At 43.7% G+C, this 26,460-nt stretch overlaps 1 protein-coding gene across 3 annotated transcripts in view; it reads left to right on the top strand.

The window, feature by feature from the left end:
* LOC108166754 (protein NLRC3-like) overlaps positions 1 to 26,460 on the top strand; it is a 92,575-nt gene that overhangs the window by 43,788 nt on the left and 22,327 nt on the right. The window contains exon 1 of one of the 3 annotated variants that reach the window (XM_081614088.1): positions 24,663 to 25,488. The exons of the other annotated variants lie outside the window; for them this stretch is intronic. The gene's annotated coding sequence lies outside the window, so the exon portion shown is untranslated. Of the gene's footprint in view, positions 1 to 24,662; positions 25,489 to 26,460 lie in introns of those variants that run through there. 3 annotated transcript variants of the gene reach the window in all.

The raw sequence follows: 26,460 nt of genomic DNA, 5'->3' as shown, positions 1-26,460 counted from the left end.
TCCTGTGTGCATTGTGAGATCAGTTCAGCAGGAAGGAAAGCTTCATGATGTGGTTGGTGAGATCTGCTGGAACTCAACCAGACTGAGCTGATGTGGACCATCAGAGGTTCTGAAGGTTCTTAGTGGGATCAGGAGGAACATTCAATCTTTAAAACTACTTGGATCATCTAGTTCACTGCTCACATCCAGATATCACTTCAAGGACCTTTACCTTCTGATTATCTCTGTGTGGACAGATATGATGTGAGCTCACTGGGTTCCAGGATCTACACGATCCATTTTAAATCCTCAACAACGTGCTGCTTTAAGGACTTTTAATGTGAAACTCTTGGTGATTTTCTCTGTGAATATTGCCGTATTAATATTTTCTGCCTTTCTGATTGTTCCTGGTTCCTCCACAGAGTGGACCAGCAGAGCTCAGAGGTTGCCAGTGGTCCATCTGCCCCGCAACATCAAACACAGCTGGACTCCATATTTATGGTCTGTACATGAACAACAACTACTTTTCCATGGTTTTGTTCACAGTTGTCTCCATGCTGCACTTTGTAGACCAGAGGACTGTCAGTCTGCCCAACATCCATCTGGTGTTTGACTCCATAATTTCAGTCTGATGCTTCCTTCATCTATTATTCTGTTCCAGCTGCTGGAGGAAAACATTGTCACTTTTGTGAAGAATGAGCTGAAGAAGATCCAGAAGGTTCTGAGTCCAGATTACCCAGAATGCTCAGAGAGTCAGAGAGAGGATGATGAGGTGTTGAAAGATGAGGATGAAGAGCAAAAGAGGAGGAGCAGAGAGGCAGTGATGAAGATCACACTGAACTTCCTGAGGAGGATGAAGCAGGAGGAGCTGGCTGACCGTCTGCGAAACAGTAAGAGGATTTCTACAAAGATTTGACCTGATGGATAAATTACACATTTACTGATGTCTGAAGAGATGGAATCACATTTATTCAAATAATCTTCAGAAGATGTTTTTATTTAGTTCCTTATTTTACTTTTTGTGTTATTTTAGAACATTTTGCTGCAGTTTGTCAACATCAACTTAAATCTGGTCTGAAGAAGAAGTTCCAGTCTGTGTTTGAGGGGATTGCTAAAGCAGGAAGTCCAACCCTTCTGAACCAGATCTACACAGAGCTCTACATCACAGAGGGAGGGACTGGAGAGGTCAATGATGAACATGAGGTCAGACAGATTGAAACAGCATCCAGGAAACCACACAGACCAGAAACAACAATCAGACAAGAAGACATCTTTAAAGTCCCACCTGGAAGAGATCAACCAATCAGAACAGTGATGACAAAGGGAGTGGCTGGCATTGGGAAAACAGTCTTAACACAGAAGTTCACTCTGGACTGGGCTGAAGACAAAGCCCACCAGAACATCCACTTCATATTTCCATTCACCTTCAGAGAGCTGAATGTGCTGAAAGAGAAAAAGTTCAGCTTGGTGGAACTTGTTCATCACTTCTTTACTGAAACCAAAGAAATCTGCAGCTTTGAACACTTCCAGGTTCTGTTCATCTTTGATGGCCTGGATGAGAGTCGACTTCCGCTGGACTTCCACAACAAGGAGATCCTGACTGGTGCTACAGAATCCAGCTCAGTGGATGTTCTGCTGACAAACCTCATCAGGGGGAAACTGCTTCCCTCTGCTCTCCTCTGGATAACCACACGACCTGCAGCAGCCAATCAGATCCCTCCTCAGTGTGTTGGCATTGTGACAGAGGTAAGAGGGTTCAATGACCCCAGAAGGAGGAGTACTTCAGGAAGAGATTCAGAGATGAGAAAAATTCCAGAAGGATCATCTCCCACATGAAGACATCACGAAGCCTCCACATCATGTGCCACATCCCAGTCTTCTGCTGGATCACTGCTACAGTTCTGGAGGATGTGTTAAAGACCAGAGAGGGAGGAAAGATGCCCAGAACCCTGACAGAGATGTACATCTACTTCCTGGTGGTTCAGAACAAAGTGAAGAAGGTCAAGTATGATGGAGGAGATGAAACAGATCCACACTGGAGTCCAGAGAGCAGGAAGATGATCGAGTCTCTGGGAAAACTGGCTTTTAATCAGCTGCAGAAAGGAAACCTTATCTTCTATGAATCAGACCTGACAGAGTGTGGCATCGATATCAGAGCAGCCTCAGTGTACTCAGGAGTGTTCACACAGATCTTTAGAGAGGAGAGAGGGCTGTACCAGGACAAGGTGTTCTGCTTCGTCCATCTGAGTGTTCAGGAGTTTCTGGCTGCTATTTATATTCATCTGACCTTCATCAACTCTGGGGTCAACTTGATGGAAGAAAATCCACCATCTTTTTTTCTCTACATTTCTCTCTATATTCTTTAGCAAATCAAATATAAATTATCTTCATCAGTCAACTGTTATCCAGGCCTTACAGAGTCCAAATGGACACCTGGACTTGTTCCTCCGTTTCCTCCTGGGACTTTCACTGCAGACCAATCAGAAACTCCTACAAGGTCTGCTGACACAGACAGGAAGTAGCTCACAGACCAATCAGAAAACAGTTCAGTACATCAAGAAGAAGATTAGTGAGAATGTATCTGCAGAGAAAGCATCAATCTGTTCCACTGTCGGAATGAACTGAATGATCGTTCTCTAGTGGATGAGATCCAACAGTCTCTTCGTTCAGGAAGTCTCTCCACAGATAAACTGTCTCCTGCTCAGTGGTCAGCTCTGATCTTTATCTTAGTGTCATCAGGAAACAATCTGGATTTGTTTGACCTGAAAAAATTCTCTGCTTCAGAGGAGGTTCTTCTGAGGCTGCTGTCAGTGGTTAACGCCTCCAACAAAGCTCTGTAAGGACACACATTGTTACTAAAGTTATTTTTGATTGAGAAATATAAGGAAACCACTACTGATGTATTAAGTATTGGTTGATGTTTTTTATTTCATTTATTGATGCTTTGTCTCCTCAATGTTACCTACTAGTAGAAGACAAGTAGAAAACATCCAAACTTTCTTGGGCAACTGGTTATGATGTTACAAGGAGCAAGGCTCCAGCAGAACTTAGGTCACTGTGGTATCTAATAGTTTTGCTGCCAGCCTCTTTGTTGTTTTTAGATAAGGTCTTCAAAGATGGCAGCCCAACTATAGACTGAAAATTTTAACAACACAACTGGTTCAGTGTTGTAAAATAAGAGACATAGAAATGAACATAGAGATGTTTAAAATAAGACAAATCTTTTAATCTTTCTAAGAACATTGTCAACTGGAAGTAAAATATTTATTTTGATTAACTTAACACATTTTCCTCCTTGTCTCCTCAGACTGAGTGTTTGTAACCTCTCAGAGAGAAGCTGTGAAGCTCTGTCCTCAGTTCTCAGCTCCCAGTCCTCCAGTCTCAGAGAACTGGACCTGAGTAACAACAACCTGCAGGATTCAGGAGTGAAGCTTCTCTCTGCTGGACTGAAGAGACCAAACTGCAACCTGGAAACTCTCAAGTAAAATGTGACCAATCCTGGTGAAACTAGATTTCTGGCCACTGGCTGCTCTCAGAGATGCTATAAATGCTATTAAAAATTGATTGAACAATAGATTTCTTCTTTAAGTACAATAACTTAAAGATAAAACATGCATTTTGATCAAATGTTCTATAACAGATTTTTCTCTCCCTCTTCAGACTGAGTGTCTGTAACCACCTCTGATAGAGGAGGAACAGGGAGAAATGTATTTAGTCAGTCTGCTGGGAAACATTCAGTTGTAGATAAATATGTAGTTTTACAATTAACAATTTAGTTTGGAGCCATTTACTAGTGAAGGAATAACATGGTGAAGCCAAGACTTTCAGAACCACTTTGTGTCCAGATTAGGGTTTAATAAAACATGATCTGGTCTGGACTGTGTGATGACATAAAGACTATAACATATTGGGGGCTCGTCCTATTCTAAAGAAATGTTTTGAAATATATTTATAGGACCATTCAATGTTAAGATATTTGAGTGTGGTGGTTTCAGAAAGTTTGCTTTCTATGTGTTTGGTAAAACCTTTTTCAGTGGCACCTTTAGTGTCAGGTTGGTGTTTTCAGAAGCCCATACATTAAAAACTACGGTAAATTTCCCTTTGCTCAACTTTTAGCTAATGCTTAGTTTGAAGTCTAGGAGCGTTTTCTTCCTCCCCCATTAGTTTTGCCACAATTATATTTTCTCAAACAAAATTGATTTTAGATTGTGCGAGTTTTAGGACAATCTGACTATTGAGCAATTACATTGTTGTACAAAGGAACAGCTTTTATCAATTGCTACTCAGTTTTTGATCTGTATACAGTTCAAAAAATGGAGATGAAATCTGAGATTCTCTCTGCTTTGAATATGGTGTTTTCCCTCAAACTAGTTCACAACAAAAGGCAACATAAACACATAAAATAAAATGGTTAGTTAAACTTTTACAAGAAGAACATTGTCGACTGGAAATAAAACATTCATTTTGATGGACTTTTTAACAGATTTTCCTCCCTGTCTCCTCAGACTGAGTGGCTGTAACCTCTCAGAGAGAAGCTGTGAAGGTCTGTCCTCAGTTCTCAGCTCCCAGTCCTCCAGTCTCAGAGAACTGGACCCGAGTAACAACAACCTGCAGGATTCAGGATTGAAGCTTCTCTCTGCTGGACTGGAGAGTCCAAACTGCAACCTGGAAACTCTCAGGTACAATGTTCTCCATCCTGGTGAAACCAGATTTCTGTCCACTAGCTGCTAACAGAGATACACTATACTGGTAAAGGTACAGAGCCTTGCTAATATATTCGACCCCCTAGAACTTTTCAACCTTTTTCCGCTTTACTGGCTTCAAACATAAAGATCTAAAATTTTTATTATTTTGTTTAGAATCAACAAGTGAGACACAATTGTGAGATGGAACGGAATTTATTGGATATTTTCAACTTTTTTAACAAATAAAAAACTGCAAAGTGGGATGAGCAATATTATTCTGCCCTTTTACTTTCAGTGCAGCAAACTGACTCCAGAGGTTCAGTGAGGATCTCTGAATGATCCAATGTTGTCCTAAATGACTGATGATGATAAATACAGGGTGGCTCATTAGTTTCCATACATAGAAAAAAATAAACATTTTATATTGGACCGTTTTTACTTTTGTGGGATTCTGTAATCGCTACATGTCTTGCACTACTTTGTGGTTGATCTGCAACCATTCCAGTTTTCTGAAACTTGTAGAGAAGTTTTGCCACAGTGTGGTATGTGATGCTCGTTCCAGGTTTTCTGTTAGTTTGGTGTAACCATGTGACTGCTTCCCATTCCAGCCATCAGTATAATGTCAGTTTTTTGCTCTTTTGTCAAACGTATCTTCGTGGGAATCTGAAATATAAAAGAAATATACATTTTACATTCTGCTATGTATGTAAACTTATGGCCCACCCTGCAGAATCCACCTGTGTGTAATTAAGTCCCGTATAAATGCACCTGCTCTGTGATGGACTCTGGTTGTGTTTAAAGTGCAGACAGCATCATGAAAACCAAGGAACTCACCAGGCAGGTCCCAGATACTGTTGGAGAAGTTTAAAACCAGATTTGGATACAAAAAGGTTTCCCAAGCTTTAAACATCTCAAGGATGGAAGGAGGATCAGACCAAATCTACCAACACCCAGCCGTCCCTCTAAACTTTCATCTGGAACAGGGAGAAGACTAATCAGAGATGCAGCCAAGAGACCCAGGATCACTCTGGATGGACTGCAGAGATCTACAGCTCAGGTGGGAGAGTCTGTCCATAGGACAACAATCAGTGGTACACTGGACAAATCTGGCCTTTAAGGAAGAGTGGCAAGAAGAAGAAAGCCATTTCTCAAAGATGTCCATAAAAAGTCTGGTTTAAAGTTTGACACAAGCCGGAAACACAGACATGTGGAAGAAGGAGCTGTGGTCAGATGAAACCTAAGTCAAACTTTCTGGCCACAATGCAAAACGATGTGTTTGGTGTAAAAGCATATTATTACGCAATAGTCAGCCACACCCCTACCTCCTCTCAGACTCCTACTGACTGAATACTAACCAGCTCTTCATCCAACGAGTCCGTGAAGCCTCTACCTCTGAGTATTACCACAGATGAGTTTATAGAGGGCATTCTGTTTAAGCTGGAAGCGAGAAAGATGCGTCTAGACTAGCGGTTCTCAACGTGGGCGGTACCGCCCCCACGGGGCGTTCAGAGGACGGCAGGGGGTGCTGGCGGACATTTTTACAAAAGGGGGGCGCTGGGATGCCTTTGGGGGGCGTTTGGTCGAAGGTAAACTTTACACCTTAAATCCACAACAATACCAGTTTAGACTTTGAGCAACTTGGTAAAAATTTATTGTGTAACATTAAATCATGCTTGGCTGCAACGGTATGGATGGCAGCTCTTCTTCTATTCAGTGTTTGTAGCTTCATGGCGCAGCTCCGTATCAGTTCAGCGTTACACCGGCTGATGACGCTGCTGTGATTCACTTTGTCTGGTATTTATGTAGCTACATATGTTTTGGCAGTTCTGTGATCATGTCAAAGCAGCAATTTATATTAAAAAGTGTTTTATTTCTGTTTGAAAGCTGCCTGATACCATGGAAGAACAACAGAAAATCGCTCTTAATTACTAAAATCACGATACCTTCACTTTGTATCCCTCTGAAAAATTAACCCATTTAAATAAAGAAATCCGTCCATGGGTGATACCACGATAGTGAGCGCGTTCATTTTATAGCGTTAACACCGGTGTTGTAAGTGGTCCGACGTGAAACTGGTTTGATGGAACAACGGTACCACAGCACTTTTAATTTCAATAATCAGAATGCCGTAATTGTTTCCGTTGTTTTAAAAGTTTTATGTCAGTCTGCCTTTTCACCAAAGATATGTTTCCCGACCGCCCTGCATCTTAGGGAGTTAAAAAAAAAAAAAGCCGAGCACATTGCGCAAAATTCTGAAACGTGAGAATCGAGCAAAACGTAGCGACAAACTAGATGTGAATTATGGCATAAAAACAGAGAATCCGACGCTGAACCGTGAAAAATCAACACATGATGTGAAAAACATGACGATTAAGCGGCGCAGCAGGTGATGAATGAATATTACTGATGATCAATAAACAATAAAATAAATGTAGCAACAGGAAAGAAACTAAAGTGAACATAGCAATAAACCGAGAGAGGATAATACTAATCAAATGAAACTAAATGGAAATGAATGAAAAACAAAATGCAAGAATAAACTAAGAAACTAAAGTAAATACGGAGGAATAAACTGGTATGGCAAGACCTTTCGAGCAATAATTAATACAGAGACTGTATGGCAAAAATAAACAGACACTATTTCCAGATAAAAGGTAAAATAATATTGTTGAAGTGCCATGGGCAGGGGCGCAACTACACATTATTCAGGTAGATGCGAAAACATAAATCGGCGCCCCCCACGAAGGAGCGTAGAAACATACGCTCGCCCCCCCCCAACCCCCCTCCTCCAGACGCCGATACGTTTAGGGCAAAACTCGCTACATTTACCTCGTTATGTGCGCGAGGTGAAGGAGCGTAAGGGGCGCGAAGTGTACGGGAAAACATAATCGGTGCGCCGATTCAAAACATCTACAATAATGATAGTAACATTAATAATAAAATAATAGTCAGTGCAAAGTAGCCTACAAATTTTTTGGTGGGGGGCGGTGAGGGACCTGGATAAGGGCTAGGGGGGCGCTGGCCCGAAAAAGGTTGAGAAACACTGGTCTAGACTCTAACTACCTTCAGATCCTGAGATTATGACCTTTTACAGTTAATGGATCAGGCATCCAAATAGCCCGTGGTAGCCCGACTCCAGAAACCACCCCAGTTAACGGTAGCTCTTTACAGTCTAGATAATTTGAGACTCGGCACGAGTCCCAAGGTCATTATTTATCATAACTAAAGAAACGTCTGAAGCCCCCACATTTCATTAGGATCATGAACATTGATTTTATGTTAACCAGAAGAACTGTTATTTCTATGACTTAATTAATTTAACTGTCCACAACATCAAGTAGACTTTAATATTTTATTAGCAAGCTTTAGCAGGGGAAAATGACATACAGCTACTTCAATCAAAATCCAAAGATCAAAATATAAAAGAATTTTAGAAAACACACTTCCCTTCTAATCCCTATACTGTGTCACTAAACCTTAAGAGAGGCTTTGGGATGCAGTTCCACTCTTTCCCAGATGCTGAGTTGATCTTGGCAGCAGAAAACTTTAAATTCCATGGTCAGGGACCCATCTTGCCGTAGCAGAGTCCTCTTTCAGAATAAATCCAAAGTTGAACTGGTGAATGTTCTTCATGAGCTCAGTTCTTTATCCATAGGTGATCTTTGTCTATCCCCCATGTCCACTGCAGCATCATTGAGATGTTTCTTGGGTTGAGAATAAGGCAGATGTAGAATCAGAACCCCGGGTTGTGGATTATCGGATCGTGTTCCTTTCTAGTGAAGCGTGAAGTCTTCACCTTCCCGTGATTTCAAAGTATAGCCCCAATCTTGATCCTGCATCTTCTTATGGTCTTGCCTCGATCGCTGTTGGAACAAAGAACCCCGTTCTTCTCCTGCCTTTACCTTTTATACTCTCAGTATTCCAGCCGTGTGCGCGTCTGTGACTTACACAACTATCTACTTCTGCATCTTGGTTGTGCTTGCACAATCTCCCGTTACACCATTATGTCAGCCACTTTGGCTAACTTCCTCTTTTAACATCTGGTGTTTCTGTTTATTTCACAATCCCACTCCCTGTTCCTTCTATTCTCGCAGTTCTTGCTCTCACGCAACCTCTTCTATTGTGACACAGTATTAAGACATCTCATCTAACTTGAATAAGATCCTTCATTCATGATTTCTCACATTTACTCTTTAAATCAAGTTCACATAATTTATTACATTGATTAGTTGTACATTATTAAAATAAGGATTGCACAAGTTTTAATCACATCAAATCATAATACTAAATTATTTGCTGTACATTAGAAAATGTACAGCATTATTATTCTTCTGTAAACGTTTCAGTCTCCTATTTTTGTTTTCACCTTTTCTTGAATATCTGATTCTTCCACTTACCTTAATCTTGCTGCTGGTAAACCTGAACTCCCTGCAGTGGATCAATGAAGGATGTTTCTGTTCTGATCTGTTCTACATGTGATATTTTTATTACTCACAGAATGAGATCGGAGTGTTACTACAATTTCATCTTATTGACTTTTTCCTCTCCTATAAATGTCCAGTTCAGACCTTGGGCTCTACCTCAATTTTCTCATCTTCTCATCATGTGATGTTGTGTCTGCAGATTATCAGGCTGTTTGGTCTCAGAGGAAGGCTGTGCTTCTCTGGCCTCAGCTCTGACCTTTAACCACTCCCATCTGAAAGAGTTGTACCTGAGCTACAATCATCCAGGAGACTCAGGAGTGAAGCTGCTGTCGGCTGGACTGAAGGATCCAGACTGGAGACTGGAAGCTCTCAGGTATGGAGGAACCTGCTGCAGGAGCAGAGAAGGTCTGATAGAGGAGGAAGAGGAGAAACGACTTTAGTCAGTCTGATGGGAAATGTTTAGTTTGATAATTTAATATTTAGTTTGCAACCATGTTATTTATAAATTAATGGATAACATTTTAAAACCCCCTTTTGTCTCTTATGACAAGCTAAATAACTCAAATTATTCCTGGTAATTTTTGCTTTGTAACTTTACAAACAGCATCCCATTAAAAGCTGTAGCAATCTTTCCCATGGTGCTGAATGGACCTGGGAAAACAACCCATCTACTGGAACCACAATGACATGGTACTCAGAGCAGCAGGGGGCCAAATATACCTCCATGTGGAACCAAGAGGTTGGAGAGAGAAAATCTGTTTAAACTGTTTCCTGTCAAGAGTTCAGTTTGTCTCTATGTCTTCACAAACCAGGAGCATCATAGGCTGGGCGGGGCTTCCACTGATTGGTCTACTGAAAAAAATACAAGTAGAGGAACTGATCAACAGTCATGGCCAAAAGTTTTGAGAATGACACAAATATATCTTCACATGATCTGCTGCCCTCTGGTTTTCATGTGTGTATGTCAAATGTTTTCATCACATACAGAAAAACAATTGCAATCATTTTATGAGTAACAAAAGCTTTTATTGACAGAATGAGTTAATGCAGCAAGTCAATATTTGCACTGTTGACCCCTCTTCTTCAGGACCTCTGCAATTCTCCCTGGCATGCTCTCAATCAATTTCTGGACCAAATCCTGACTCCTAGCAGTCCATTCTTGCACAGTCAATGCTTGCATTTTGTCAGAATTCCTAGGTTTTTGTTTGTCCACCCGTCTCTTGATGATTGACCAAGTTTTCAATGGGATTAAGATCTGGGGAGTTTCCAGGCCATGGACCCAAAATCTCTGTTTTGTTCCCTGAGCCAGTTAGTTATCACCTTTGCTTTATGGCAAGGTGCTCCATCATGCTGGAAAAGGCATTGTTCATCATCAAACTGTTCTTGGACGGTTGGGAGAAGTTGTTCTCAGAGGACATTCTGGTACCATTCTTTATTCATGGGTGTGTTTTTAGCCAAAACTGTTTTAGCCAACTCCCTTGGCTGAGAAGCAACCTCACACATGAATGGTTTCAGGATGCTTTACAGTTGGCATGAGACAAGACTGGTGACTGGCTCACCTCATCTTCTCCCAACAAGCTGTTTTCCAGATGTCCCAAACAATCGGAAAGGTGATTCATCAGAGAAAATGATTTACCCCAGTCCTCAGCAGTCCACTCCCTGTACCTTCTGCAGAATATCAGTCTGTCCCTGATGTTTTCCTGGAGAGAAGTGGCTTCTTTGCTGCCCTCCTTGAGACCAGGCCTTGCTCCAAGAGTCTCTGCCTCACAGTGCGTGCAGATGCACTCACACCTGCCTGCTGCCATTCCTGAACAAGCTCTGCACTGCTGGCAGCCCGATCCCACAGCTGAAACACTTAAGAGACAGTCCTGGCGCTTGCTGGTCTTTCTTGGTAGCCCTGGAGCCTTTTTGGCAACAATGGAACCTCTCTCCTATAAGTTCTTGATGATGCAAAAGATTATTGGCTCAGGTGCAATCTTTTAGCTGCGATACTCTTTCTTCCCTGTTAGGCCATTTTTATGCAGTGCAATGATGACTGCACGTGTTTCTTTAGAGATAACCATGGTTCACAGAAGAGAAACAATGATGACAAGCACCAGCCTCTTTTAAAGTGTCCAGTGGTGTCATTCTTACTTAATCATGACAGATTGATCTCCAGTCCTGTCCTCAATACAACCTTGTATTAATGGAGCAATCACTGAATCGATGTTAGCTGGTCCTATTAAGGCAGGGTTGCAATGAAGTTGAAATGTGTTTTGGGGGATAAAATTCATTTTCTAGGCAAATATTGACTTTGAAATTAATTGCTGTTAAGCTGATCACTCTTTATAACATTCTGGAGTATATGCAAATTGCCATTATAAAAACTGAAGCAGTAGACTTTGTAAAAATTAACATTTGAATTATTCTCGAAACTTTTGGCAATGACTGTAGAATATGTAGCAATAGAGCAAATAATAAATTAGCTGAAATTAACATTTATGAAAGTTGTTTTAGAATCAGTTAATCCAGATTAAAGGTCTAGATAATCAATGCACATGGAATATTATGGGATGGAAACAAAACAGATGTAAATGGAGAAACAGCAGAAGAGGGTAAGAACTGATGATGTTTGGATGGTTTAAGAGAGACAAGAACAGATGTTGATCCAGGAAATGGATCAGTCCTTGATTTAACATGATTCTCCAGGAAGATTTCAGCTGATTATGAAATGAGATTTATTACAGGGAGGCAGAGATCATTGCCCAGTTTTCTGGAATATTCTACTGACTACGAACGGCTCACAAAAAAATTAAAGAGTGGGATGGTTTAATAGAGTTTATAGGGACTCTGACTAATTTAATAAAAGTGAAGTTCAGTTAGATTTCCATGATGATCTACTGATGACAGGAAGGACTTTAAAACCCTTCTTGACCGGAATGTGTCGGCGCCGACACATCTAAATTTGCAGTACCGTAATTCCGCCACACATAGCGCTATCTAAAAAATTCCAATGGTTTCTGAAAGGGGAGACGTTGCACTTTCCAGCAAGTATTGGGTTAATACGGAAACTTCACAGCTGCAAAGAGTGTAATTAATCCGGGGGCACTCATTTAATAGACTATATATTGCTGGATATTGAAAGTTCCGGTTGTTATGGATACATGAGTAAGTATATCAGCTCACAGGACATTTAAAGAACTACTTACAATTTAAAGAACTGAGGAAAAAGTAGAATTATGCTCCGTTGACCATGGTAGAAATAAAAAACAACAATAAGACCTTTTAGAGTTCAGCTGCAAGAAAAGACTAATGTGCTTATGTTTTCAATAGTTGGGAAAGCTTTTGGGATTGTTCAATAAAGTTTGGGGAAAACTTCCAACTGGGGAAAATGCTGTACTTCTCCTTGTTCTCATTGTAAATGTGTGCAGCGCCACCTGGTGGTGCTGGTTGGTAGAGGAAGTGCTGAAAGGTTGGAGGTGTTTGTCAGAGGTGTGTGATGATGGAAGCCTCTCCCTGGTTTGTGAGTCTGAGCTCAGAGATCAAATCTTTGGTTCTTGTTGAACTCTTTGTTGAATGTGATGCAGCTTCTCCTTTTTAATGTTTGTATTTCTGGATATTTCAGTGAAGCCATTGCAGGTTTTCAGCAGCAGGGCTGTTTAGTGTTTCATTCCTTCATCTGTGTGTGTGAGTGTGGATGGAGCAGGTATCCAGGTGTTGATCAGAGAGTTTAGATTGATTGGATTTTAATGCTGATTATTAAATCAGGTTGAGCTTCCAGAAATGTTTCCTTAGTTTCCTGATGTCCTTTAGGCTTCAGTGAGTTTCTTCAGGTTGTTACTGAGGGATTTCCTTTCTCCTCTCTGTTGGAGCTTTTCCTGTGTTTGGAGAAATGAGTTGTGCTGCAGCAGCACCAACTGTCCTTCCTATATCCACTGCAGCTTGCAGTCCAGATGTTGGACTGTTCCTGTCTCAGTGGAGGACAATGTGTGTCTGAGAGACATGTAATGTCCATGTTTGCTGCTGACAGAGACTGATGGTCTGACCCCCTTCTTTCTTTCAGGGTGGAGCCTGCTGGAGTCCGATGGTTAACACCAGGTCTGAGGAAGTGTAAGTGTGTTTTTATCTGATTCATGACAACAAAGCAGCTCACATTCAACCATCTTCAAACTGTCACATCACTCATTCAGAATCATTATCAAAGATCAATAAATGATCAATAACTGCAGCTGGATTGTGTTTGTTCTCTCCATCAGATTCCTGTCAACTCACCATCGACACAAACACAGTCAGCAGAGACCTCAAACTGTTTAAAGACAACAGGAAGGTGACATGGGTGAAGGAACTTCAGTCATATCCTGATCATCCAGACAGATTTGATATCTGGCCTCAGCTGCTGTGTAGAACTGGTCTGACTGGTCGCTCTTACTGGGAGGTCAAGTGGAGAGGAATGGTTTATATATCAGTGAGTTACAGAAGAATCAAGAGGAAAGGAAACGGTACAGACTGTTTGCTTGGAGGGAATGATCATTCCTGGAGTCTGAAATGCTCTGATCATGGCTACTCTGTGAGGCACAGTAACATAAAAACTCGTCTCTCCTCCTCTTCTGTCTCTAACAGAGTATCAGTGTATGTGGACTGTCCTGCTGGCATTCTGTCCTTCTACAGAGTCTCCTCTGACTCACTGATCCACCTCCACACCTTCAACACCACATTCACTGAACCTCTGATTCCTGGATTTGAGTTCGGTTCTGGTTCCTCTGTGTTTCTTTGCTGATTTGAGTCTAATGAGTCTAAAGATTTTCCTCCTGTCAGAGAAACTCTCTCACTGTTGAACAGATAGTTTATCTCTACAATCTATTTCTTGGTGAAACTTTTCTGATCGAGTCCTTGGAAACTTTTTCTTCTTCCAGTCCTTTAAAGATGGAAGCTGGGATTATTCCAGGATTATTCCAGGATTATTCCAGGATTATTCCAGGATCCTCATGTTTTCCTGTTTGTTTCCAGTCAAAGCTTCACACTGAATATCAAGATGTTGTTTCTCTTATTTTTTTCCTCTCATTCATCAGATTTCATTGAAATGTTGATCAGTTTTTCTCAATCACTGAACATTTTCTGTTTCTGTCGGCTCCTATTTTTCTAAACTCATCAGATTTGAATATTAAATCTTCCTTTTGTTTTTTTGCTGCAGTTTTTTCTTCATCTGTTTTAGAGAAATAAAAAAAATTTCTTCTTCTGCATTTGGTTCATTTGCTGCTCATTCTGTTCTTTTCATGTTCAAATGTAAATATTTGGATTACAAAATATTTTTCATCAACTCTGCCTTTCAGAAAGTTCTAATTAAAGTAAAACTGTAATGCACACTAGGAGGACCCGAAATCAGCCACGAGACAGGAGTGAGCAGAAAACCACAGATCTTTATTGGAGACAGCCAAGGGCGGCACACAGGATAACTAGCTGAAGCACTAGCTGGAAGATAGTGCGTGGGGGCGGGGGAGAAGCGCAGATGCAGGGCTGCGTACTCACAACCGGGGATCAGAGGAATAGAGTCCAGATCCAGTTCTTGGTCAGCCGGGCCGAGGTCATACACGAGGTGGAAGATAGCAGAGTCCGAGGGAGTGGGCGTGAGCGGCGTCAGAGAACAGGCTAGGGTCGAGATCCGGGTAGGCAAAAACAGTAGTCCAACAAGGGAAGGCAAAAGGGGAAAATCCAAAGGGCAAGAGCGAGGCAGTAATACACAGGGCGTGGATGAAGAGCTAGAAACTACTTGCTGAAAGCGTTCGATAATCTGGCAGTGTGCAGGTAGCGGAGGGAGGCTTAAGAAGGGAGCAATCAGGGAGCGGCACAGCTGCAGGGAATCAGGGAGATGAGGGACACGACATGGATGGAGTCAAAACAAAAACAACAGGCACATGTCACCATTACAGTACCCCTCCTCAAGGTCCGGCCCCTGAAGGACCACCAGGCTGGTCGGGGTGATCACGATGGAAACTCCGGATGAGAGCCTTGTCCACAATGTGGCGGGACGGAACCCACGACCGCTCCTCAGGTCCATAACCCTCCCAATCCACCAGGTAATGGACTCCACGGCCCCATCGTCTGGACTTGAGAAGACGCCTCACCGTGTAGACAGGCCCCCCAGCGAAGATTCGGGCGGGAGGAGGGGGTCCGGAGGAGGGCACAAATCGGGATGCGGAGACAGGCTTGATGCGTGAGACATGGAAGGTGGGATGGACCCTCAGGGAAGCAGGCAGCCGGAGACGGACGGCCACCGGGTTAATCACCTTGGAGATGGGAAATGGTCCGACGAAACGTGGAGCCAGCTTCCTGTTCACCATCCGAAGCGGAAGGTCCCTGGTTGACAGCCATACCTTTTGCCCAACCAGATAAGCGGGGGCCGGGATCCTGTGTCGGTTGGCAGATCTAGAATATATGGCAGAAGTAGTTAAGAGTGCCCTGCGGCCCTTCTCTATACCTTAAGGCACCTCCTGGCTGAGGCATGGGCAGAGGGAACCATGGCAGCCCGTTCCTGCAAGGAGAAAACTGGTGGTTGGAAACCATAAACGGTATGGAAGGGAGATAACCCCGTGGCACTGGAGGGAAGAGAATTGATAGCATGCTCCACCCACGGCAGATTCTGTACCCAATTGGTAGGGTCTTGTTCGCAGAGCATGCGAAGTTTGATCTCCACCTCTTGGTTGAGACGTTCAGTCTGGCCATCAGACTGTGGATGGAAACCAGAGGAGAGACTCACCTGGATTCCCAACTGTCCACAAAACTCCTTCCAAAAACGTGAGACAAATTGAGGACCACGGTCAGAGACGATGTCTACAGGAAGCCCATGAAGGCGGAACACCTCCCTGGCAAGGACTTCACTCAACTCCTTGGAGGAGGGCAACTTCACTAGGGGAACCAGGTGAGTCATCTTGGAGAATCGATCGACTATGGTTAGTATGGTGGTGTACCTGTTGGAGGTGGGTAAGCCAGTGATGAAGTCCATTGAAATATGAGACCAAGGCCGGTGGGGAATAGGTAGAGGGTGAAGAAGCCCCGAAGGGGGTCGGCGAGATGGCTTAGCCTGGGAGCAGACCCGGCAGGCAGAGACAAACTCCTTGACATCCTTGGCCATGTTCCTCCACCAAAAGCGTGTCTGGATCACCTTCAGGGTTCTGGCTACACCAGGGTGACAAAACAATTTAGATACATGGCAAAGCTTGAGTACCTCAGCTACAAGATGGTCAGGGACGAATAGACGGCGGGGAGGACAGCCTGGGGGAACCCGTTGTTGTCGGTTGGCCTCCCGGACCCGGTTCTCAACCTCAAGGTGGGTTACTGCCAGTCGAACAGACTTAGGAAGAATAAAATCTCCAGAAGTCAAAGGTTTACTCAGGGGTTCATGAATCCTGGACAACGCATCCGGCTTCACATTCTTGGAGCCAGGTCTGTAGGACAAGGAGAACGCAAAGCGGGAGAAGAAAAGGGCCCACCTGGCTTGCCTGGTGTTGAGTCTCTTGGCAGTCTTGAGGTACTGGAGGTTTTTATGGTCAGTCCACACTAGGAAGGGTTCCTTGGCTCCCTCTAGCCAGTGTCTCCATTCCTCCAATGCCAGTTTAACGGCCAGTAACTCCCGGTCCCCTACATCGTAGTTGCGCTCAGCCGAGGAGAGGACTCTGGAAAAGAAGGCGCAAGGATGAATCTTACCATCCTCATACCTCTGGCTAAGGATCGCGCCGACCCCAGACTCAGAGGCGTCGACCTCCACAATGAACTGACGACTCAGGTCCGGAGAATGGAGAACAGGTGCGGAGGAGAATAGGTGTTTGAGTCTTTGGAAAGCCTCCTCCGCTCTAGGATTCCACTGAAAACGAGACTTGGGAGAGGTTAGGGCATGAAGTGGAGAAGCAATAGTACTGTAGTTGCGAATGAAACGGCGATAGAAATTAGCAAAACCTAGAAACCTTCTGAGCTGCTTACGGTCTTGTGGTGTTGGCCAATCCAGAACAGCGGAAACCTTGCGGTCCTCCATGGATAGCTTGTTGGGGGAGACCAGAAAACCTAAGAAGGTAGTCTGGGAAACATGAAATTCACACTTCTCAGGTTTGACAAATAATTTATTTTGCAGTAGACGAAGGAGCACAGAACGAACATGGGTGATATGTGAGGGAAGATCCTTAGAGAAAACCAGGATGTCATCCAAATAGACAAAAACATAGAGACCAATCATGTCTCTAAGGACATCATTCACAAGGGCCTGAAAGACTGCGGGTGCATTAGTCAAACCAAAAGGCATCACCAAGTATTCGTAGTGCCCAGTAGGGGTGTTGAAGGCAGTCTTCCATTCATCCCCCTCCCGAATACGCACCAGATGGTACGCATTTCTCAGATCCAACCTTGTGAAGATGTTAGCACCTTGGATGCGTTCGAATGCAGTGTTAGTGAGTGGGAGGGGATAACGATTCTTGATCGTAATGTCATTAAGCCCTCTATAGTCAATACAGGGACGGAGTGAACCATCCTTTTTACCTACAAAGAAAAACCCTGCGCCAGCAGGAGATGAAGAAGGGCGAATGATTCCTGCCTGGAGGGCCTCCCCAATGTAGTCCCGCATGGCTCGGTCTTCAGGGACAGATAGTGGGTACAGACGTCCCTTGGGGGTGAGGTGCCAGGAAGCAGGTTGATGGCGCAGTCGTAGGGGCGATGAGGTGGCAGAGAAGTAGCATGATGTTTACTGAAGACCTCTTTAAGGTCGTGGTAGTCCTTGGGGATCCCTGAAAGTACAGGGTCCAGAGCCGGGGACCCTGGAGTACAGGCCCAGGATGATTGGCAGCTTGAAGACAGGAGGAAAGACAACGAGGGCTCCAGCCAAGGACCAAACCCTGCTCCCAGTCTATGTGCGGGTTGTGCAGTCTCAACCAGGTGGCACCAAGAATTACAGGGATCTTAGGAGAGTTGATGATAAGAAAGGAGATGGATTCCTGATGATTCCCTCCCACGATCAGTCGGACTGGCTCTGTCTCCAACTTGACCTGGTGTAAAACATGACCATCAATTGCCTGGACCACAGACTTGCGAGTACTTTGTTTTAAATTCAACTGGAGAGAGCGAGCTAGCTCAGCATCCATAAATTCAGTGTCGGCTCCAGAATCGACAAAAGCTGCTAAGGAGAGGGAGTGACCCTGCATAGAAATTTCAGCTTTAATGGTGAATAATGGAGATGCGGCTGTAGTGCACTGACTTAGTAGAGCACTACCGACCGAAGGAACTAACCTCTTCGAGGGACACTGACGGAGTTGATGATCCTGACTGCCGCAGTAGAAACACAGGCCCTTTTGAGCCTACGATCCCTCTCCTCCGGTGTCAGCCTGGAGCGACCAATCTGCATGGGTTCGGGTTGGTCCTGGGGGGAGAGGAAGAAGGTTTGGGAAAAGGAGACCTCGTTACGAGCCTCGAGGGGCCCCCGGTGGAGGATAAGGTCGGTCAGAGGCCCTTTCAAGCCTTCTTTCATGCATCCGCTGGTCAATCCGGGATGCCATGGATTCCAGATCAGCCAGATCCTTAGGGGGGTCACGGGTGGAGAGTTCATCCTTTATGCCTTCGCTCAAACCCTGGTAAAAGGCGTCACACAAGGCTTCATCATTCCAATCACTGTCTGCAGAAAGGGTGTGGAAGTCGATGATATACTCATTAATGCGTCTTTGCCCTGTTAATTCTCCAGAGCCCCCTAGCTGCCTCTCTCTCTGGGAGGCAGGGATCAAAAACACGTATTAGTTCCTTGGAGAAATCATCAAAACTGTAGCAGAGGAACGTGTCCCTCTGCCACTCAGCTGTACCCCAAATCTTAGCCTTTCCAGATAATAGAGAAATCATGTAGGCGACTTTAGCTCGCTCAGAAGGGAAGGAGCTGGGCTGAAGCTCAAACTGAATCTCACACTGTGTAACAAAAGGGCGACATAGGCTGGGCTCCCCACTAAAGACCTCAGGAGGGGACAGACGGGGCTCCTGTGGAGGAGTTAAGCGCTGCAGCTGTCGTGCGGGAGCCGGAGCACTGGGAGGCGCTGTGGGCTAGACAACTTAGAGAGCATAGTCATCATTTCCTGCATATTAGCTTCTAGCTTGGTAATGGCTTTCTCTACAGTACCGCGCCACTCCTGCGCGGGCGTCGGGTCCATGGTGGCCAGATTATACTGTAATGCACACTAGGAGGACCCGAAATCAGCCACGAGACAGGAGTGAGCAGAAAACCACAGATCTTTATTGGAGACAGCCAAGGGCGGCACACAGGATAACTAGCTGAAGCACTAGCTGGAAGATAGTGCGTGGGGGCGGGGGAGAAGCGCAGATGCAGGGCTGCGTACTCACAACCGGGGATCAGAGGAATAGAGTCCAGATCCAGTTCTTGGTCAGCCGGGCCGAGGTCATACACGAGGTGGAAGATAGCAGAGTCCGAGGGAGTGGGCGTGAGCGGCGTCAGAGAACAGGCTAGGGTCGAGATCCGGGTAGGCAAAAACAGTAGTCCAACAAGGGAAGGCAAAAGGGGAAAATCCAAAGGGCAAGAGCGAGGCAGTAATACACAGGGCGTGGATGAAGAGCTAGAAACTACTTGCTGAAAGCGTTCGATAATCTGGCAGTGTGCAGGTAGCGGAGGGAGGCTTAAGAAGGGGAGCAATCAGGGAGCGGCACAGCTGCAGGGAATCAGGGAGATGAGGGACACGACATGGATGGAGTCAAAACAAAAACAACAGGCACATGTCACCATTACAAAACATTCCCATCCCATGAAGGTGAAAGATGAAAAAATATAATCTACAACATTGGGTCATTAAAATACAGGTTTGTCTCACCAAATTGGTTTCCAGCAGTTCATTTTTTTTTTTTTTTTTGTAAAATTAAAAGATGACACTTTGTCTATTCCTCAGAATAAACTCTGGACTCTCAGTGCAGAATGCCCTAACAAGTGGCTGACAAGTGTCTACACATCAATGTTGCTGGTTTTCATTTACTCCAGGCTGAGAGAACAAAGAACAGAGATATTTAGAAAGGCAGTGGTCTGGTTTCCATTGATAGTGTAACTCTGGATACTTGACAGATTGCTGCATCCTAGGCACACAAATGAGCATTATTGCAGATCCTTCCTTCCAGCAGTTGTTAGACTTTCTAACCAGAACTGCTCCAAACAAACTCAATAATTATATACATCCTGGCTGTTACATGTCGTCTTTTTAAATTTCTTTTAAATATTCTATTGCTGTTTCAACATATACATATAAACACCTTATACATGATTATAAATTGCCCTACTCAGCTGCACTTTTCTTTCAAACTGATGATGCTGTTTTTATTAAATATACAGCATTATTATTCTTCTGTAAACGTTTCAGTCTCCTATTTTTGTTTTTAACTTTTCTTGAATATCTGATTCTTCCATTTACCTTAAACTTGCTGCTGGTAAGCCTGAACTCACTGCTGTGGATCAATGAAGGATGTTTCTGTTCTGATCTGTTCTACATGTGATATTTTATTACTCACAGAATGAGATCGGAGTGTTACTACAATTTCATCTTATTGACTTTTTTCCTCTCCTATAAATGTCCAGTTCAGACCTTGGGCTCTACCTCAATTTCTCATCTTCTCATCATGTGATGTTGTGTCTGTATCAAATCTACATAGGAATAACAGAGAGTTGGCCATTCTAAGGTAAAAACCTAGCGCATACAGCGTTCATGTTTTTTTTTTTTCATCCACACGGCTTCCTGCGCTCCCCTTGCAATGGCACGGCGCCCCCTCTAGGGGGCGCGCCCCACAGTTTGGGAACCTCTGGAATAGCGCTTTACAGCTAGCTACTGATAAATACTGAGTTGGTGTAGCCCAGTGGTTTCCAAACATTTTCTGGCCCCCTATGAATTACAAATAGAGAGTTAGACTCTGGCCGTCTGGTTGAACGATGTGTGTGAGCGGGGGGGATTCTTAGAAACTCCCTGTTTTACTCAGCCCTGGCTCTAGACCAGTTTAACATGGGGGGCATCGACTTATTTTGGTCGATGCCCCCCATGCCACCTTTCAGAAATCAAAATAAGGGACGCCCACTAATGCGCCTCGTCCGAGTCTCAGCAATCCGCCCAATATTTGAACCCTCCCGCTTACGCAATAGCGATGCTAAAGCACCTGGATTTTTACAGGTCAGTGAGTGGAGGATGCTTGGATTGCACTTTAGTATATTATTTTAGTTCATAGGTTTAGAGTTGTTCATGTCATGATGTCAATGGTGGGACGCGAACACGCGACCCTGTGATTCGCGAGGTTCCTCTTTCACTTTGTGAAGCCGCTCACATAGAATCTACCTGGGAATTTTGCGTTGTGGACTTTTCTTTTTGGATTGTTCCACCTTTACAAGCTTTTTACTGATTATTAGTTATGTATGGTTTATAATATGTATCAGGTTAAATTAAGTTCAGAGTGTAAAAAGCAAATGTAAATAAAATCTAAGTCACAATATGTACCTACATAGTAATACAAACTTATGAGAACCTAATCCTTCTGACACCTCAATGTAGCTGCACCTGTGTTCGGTTACTAAAGACCAGCCTGAAATCCCACAGGGCTCATCAAAGTTCAGGTGAACTCCAAATCACAGCAACTAAAACAACAAACTGATTCTGTGAACAGCATTTATTCCCACAAGAACACACTTCCACTTATAAGCAGGTATATATCAAGTACAACTTTATTAAAGAATATAAATGGGAAAAAAACCCCAAACCATCACAATACAAAATATACAAGTTTTTTTCTACATTTGGTTAAGTATAAAGATCTATTTACATTTTTACAAATTTCTATACAATATTTAAAGATGTACATCCACTCCACCTATGGGGTTGTGGCCACCACAACCCTGCTCTGCCAGCCAGGCCTCCAAAGACAGCCCACCAGTGCTGCCCAGGCAGAATGTGGCTCTGCCGAAGCGGCTGAGGCCAAAGTCTTTGGTCTTTGGGTGGCCACATGTCCTGTACGTGTTGAATGCCACCTCTCTTACTACCTCCTTTTCCTGCGTCGCCGATTCCTCTTTGTGGAGTGGGGTACAGGGATAGCAGGCAGAGGAGCCACTAGTGTGCCAACCAGAATGAGAGGAGCAGGACAGGAGCTGCTGAGGGATGACCTGCACCTGACAGCGCTGACCTCGGCAGGAACAGCGATGCTCTAGCTTGCACAAGTCCTGTGCCAGGACTTGTGCAAGCTAGAGCATCGCTGTCTGAGCCACACAGGAACCCTTTCAAAATAAAGGTCCAACAGCTTCAACCATCATCACACAGCAAAACTCACTGAAGCAGTGGCTGGTGAAGAGGAGAAATCAGACTAATGTCATCAAGTCAGAGACATCAATTCAGCCTCATCTCCAATGAGACGTCGTTAACTCTAACTGGTTACATTTTGGCATCTGGGGACAACATGGAACATTTTGGGGAGCCTTTAATTGTCCCCAGATTATCCAGCTGTGGCTCATTTTGTCTGCCCCACTCAGGCACTGAGTAAAAACCAACTGACTGAGTAAAGCTCACTGACAGCATGTTGGATTAAGATTACAGAGAAATATTACTTTTGGAGAATAAATGTCAGCAAATGCTCATTTACAGCTGTCAGCTTCACATGGCAACAATATGTCCATGTTGTCCACAGATGAAACCAGCATCACCAGTTCAGACTGGTGTCTTCTCCTCTCAGCTCTGAAGCAGGTTGATCTTTTCTTTCTCTACTGTGATCCTGGACAGCTGACCAGAGGAGGTGGTTAAAGCTCAGTCACACACAGTTTCAGTCCAAATGTCCAACAGAAGACAGACAGTCGTCCCCTGAATGGAAACGTCTCATCAGTTCTCTGGTGTCAAATAAATCAGGATCAACAGAAACTTCAGAGCCTGGAGGTGATGAAGGTTTCCTTCATCTTCCTCATCTCGTTGATCCACTGGATCTAACCATCCATCCATCCATTTTCTGACACCCTTGTCCCTTGGTGGGACCGGGAGGGTTCCAGGCGAGAGGTGGGGTCACCCTGGACAGGTCGCCAGTCTGTCGCAGGGCAACACAGAGACACACAACCATGCACACACACTCACACCTAGGGACAATTTGGAGAGGCCAATTAACCTGACAGTCATGTTTTTGGACTGTGGGAGGAAACCGGAGTACCCGGAGAAAACCCACCATGCACAGGGAGAACATGCAAACTCCATGCAGAAAGACTGGGGCCGGGAATCGAACCCAGAACCTTCTTGCTGCAAGGCAACAGCTCTACCAACTGCGCCACTGTGCAGCCCATCCACTGGATCTACTGGGTCACTTTGATCAGCTGGTGGTGTGAGAGGGACGTCATCTGGTCCATGGAGGCTGAGGTGTTGAGGTCAGAGGTCAGATGCTCCACGGTGAGGCTTAGACAGAGGAGAGAAGAAGAAGCAGATAGAAATCGATTAGGGTTTGTTTTGTGGTTTTTATTGTTTATATAAATATGCATATAAACGTCTTATTTTTCCTTTTGCATGATTGTTTTAGTCACTTATTATCATCCTTTTCAAAAATAAAACCATTTGCTTATTCAAACACACTAAAACATATTAAGGCCTGTAATTTATCAACAAAAGATTTATGTTCAGAAATGGAAGCATTTCCATTTATTTGTTCATCATTTTTCTGTCCTTCTCTTCTTTCTCTCTTTCATCCAACTTTCCAAACTTTCCTTGTTTCTCAGGATCAACTCGACTCTTCGTTTCTCATTTCTTTGCCTCAGTTCACTTCCTCTGCTTCTAATTATCTTTCTCTTCCTTTCTAAACGATCAGCTTCAACGAACAGGAGAAATGACACTTTTCATCCTTTCATTCACATCATGCAAACTTTTTTCTCCATGTTTCATTATTATATAGTGAATCGATTCACCCTGAGGAGGAGAAAAGACCCAGGAACCACTCAGACCCGTTTCTTCTGAATAGGTGGGATTTCCTCTTTAGACTGCAAACGTCTCCACAGAATCCAACCAACCAGCTTTGTGGTCGCTCTGCCTCTTCATCCTCTAACAGGTTTTTATTTCTCATAAAGTCTTTAGGATTCTCTAAAGGTTTGGTTCCCTGAATTTAAAACCAAAACTCTAGTAAATACCTGCCTTATCCTCTGATAAGGACTTTAACTAGGACTCATCCTAGAACCTGTGGTTCCATTAATTATCTATAAAGGTTTTTTATTCAGCTTTCCAAGAAAAACTAAAAATTCCCTATAAGTATCAATTTATTTCACAGACACCCTGCAGGAATCTTCAAGAAAAATAATCTTACACTTTTACAAAGATCTGTCTTCTCTTCTTTTACTTTTCTTCTTTATTTTCCTTTTTTTAATTTATTTTTCTTTCTCTTGTAATCTTTATTAATCTGGTCAATCTCAATCCTCAGGGAAAAAGGTCATTAGGATCCTTTACTATTTTAGATTTTATAATTAGTAAGTTAGTTTATGACCTGAGTGAGAGTCTCAGCAGATATCAGTGGATTGAGTTTGTTGATCTCAGCTCTGGAGCCGTGGAGCCGACCAGCAGCCCTCGTCTCTTTAATCCTAATCCAGGTTTCAGGCTGGAGCCGAGTGTCCAGGTTGGAACCAAATTGTTGAGGAAAACATTAATTTCCAAGCTGTTAGATGAAATCACTCAATCAGGTTTATTTGTATATTGTGCCCAATGCAGAGAGCTTGTAAGACGATCAATAATGAATCAGTTCAGGATGAAAAGCTCCAACAGGCAGAGTCAACATGTAGGTTTTATATCCAGGATCCAGAACATGCAGACAGTCTGGTTTGTCAGGGTCTGTGTTTTTCCCCTTTTTTATTTCTTAGTTTGTTTTCTTTAGTTTTAGTTTTTATTTTTCACTGGTCTCTGGAACCGCTATTCCTCGGACATCCATTAGATGTCACCCATGTGTTACCCCTGGAAAGCGGCGAGGTTCAACCTGGGCGCACACCTGCAGCTCGTTTAGAGGGCGTGGATCCTGGATATAAGCAGCAGCTCCGCTCCTTCTCATCGCCTGAGTGTTTGCTTACCTCGATGATCCAGCTCTCTCCTCGTTGTTCCCGAGAGATCAGTTCCTCCCGAGTGTTGTGTGAGTCTGTTTCCCCGCTGTGGATCACCTACCTCCTGTGTCTTCCCCCGACGCTACCGGTGTTACCGGTCAGACGCCACCCCTAGTGTGTTCGTCTTCCCCTCTTCGTGGATCCTTCTCCGGTGGATTCCCCTTCGGAGCGTTCCGGGTCAGGAGACCCATGTCCGAACCTCACCGGAGAAAAGGGATTACAAGAACCGGAACCTACGCCGCAACTCCGGCCGTTAATTATCACTATCCGCTCTCCAACGAGCCATACTCGCACAAACCCAAGCCGATCACTCCATCCTTCTCAGGTAAGCATTCTCTGATTATTTCTGGACAACAATCTCCTCGCAGTTTCTAACCTTGTGCCTCCCATCGGCAGTAAGACGACCTGGTCCTCCGCTCCAGTATTCTTCCCCTCTCCATTCTCCCCCTGACTTCAATAAACCTTAATTGTACTTTTATTCGTCTCTTCTGGTCGTGTTCTTGCATGTGGGTTCGAAAGACTAATACCAACATGACATGGTTCCCTTCAGCTGCAGGAAAACAACTTCCAACCTGGTGTGTGTTTAACCCAAACAGGTTCTTCTGGTCAGAGTTCACAAGCATTAATAGAACATGATCAGCTGATGGTAACTTATGATCATTTTCCCACCACACAGATTTATTTTGTAATTTTATTTTATATTTTTCCTTAATGTGGCCCTAAAACTCTGTAGCAAATAAAACTGGACATAAGTTTATGATTTTCTACATATTTTAATCTAAAGGTTTTAATCTTTGCATATGTGGAATACAAGATGTTAGCTTTGTTAGCTAATGTGGTTATGAATATGATATAAATGGTGATCATCTTGACTGAGGCATGTTTGTTCTTCCATACGTCAGTTTACTTTATATTAGTTTGCCAATAACATAATTGATCAATTAAACTGATGGTTGTTGCTTCAAAATAAGTCTGATCAGTTTGATTTGTTATAAAGTGTAAATATTTTTAAAAAGTTGTTCAGATGAACAAATCATAGCATCACGAAGCTTCTTTTCTAAATGTGACAGATTTCAACATCTCAACTCTCTTAATCCCAGTTTGTAACATTTTGGTCTCCAAGCATCAGATTAGCGGAGATTAATCTGCAGGCAGGAAAACTGGGATGATGAATGGCTGAATGCAGCTCTGCCACTAAATAAAAACAACTCATCGGCTCTCATCCGGTCTCAACCCACTATCCTAATGTTTGAAAGGCGTTGCCACGGCGACTCCAGTCGAGACGTGGAGGTTTGGT

This window comes from Poecilia reticulata, chromosome 12 (assembly GCF_904066995.2).
Source record: "Poecilia reticulata chromosome 12, P_reticulata-male-v2, whole genome shotgun sequence".
Lineage (NCBI taxonomy): Eukaryota > Metazoa > Chordata > Actinopteri > Cyprinodontiformes > Poeciliidae > Poecilia > Poecilia reticulata.
Note: the sequence above shows the minus strand (reverse complement) of the source record. Positions and strands in the feature narration are given on the sequence as shown.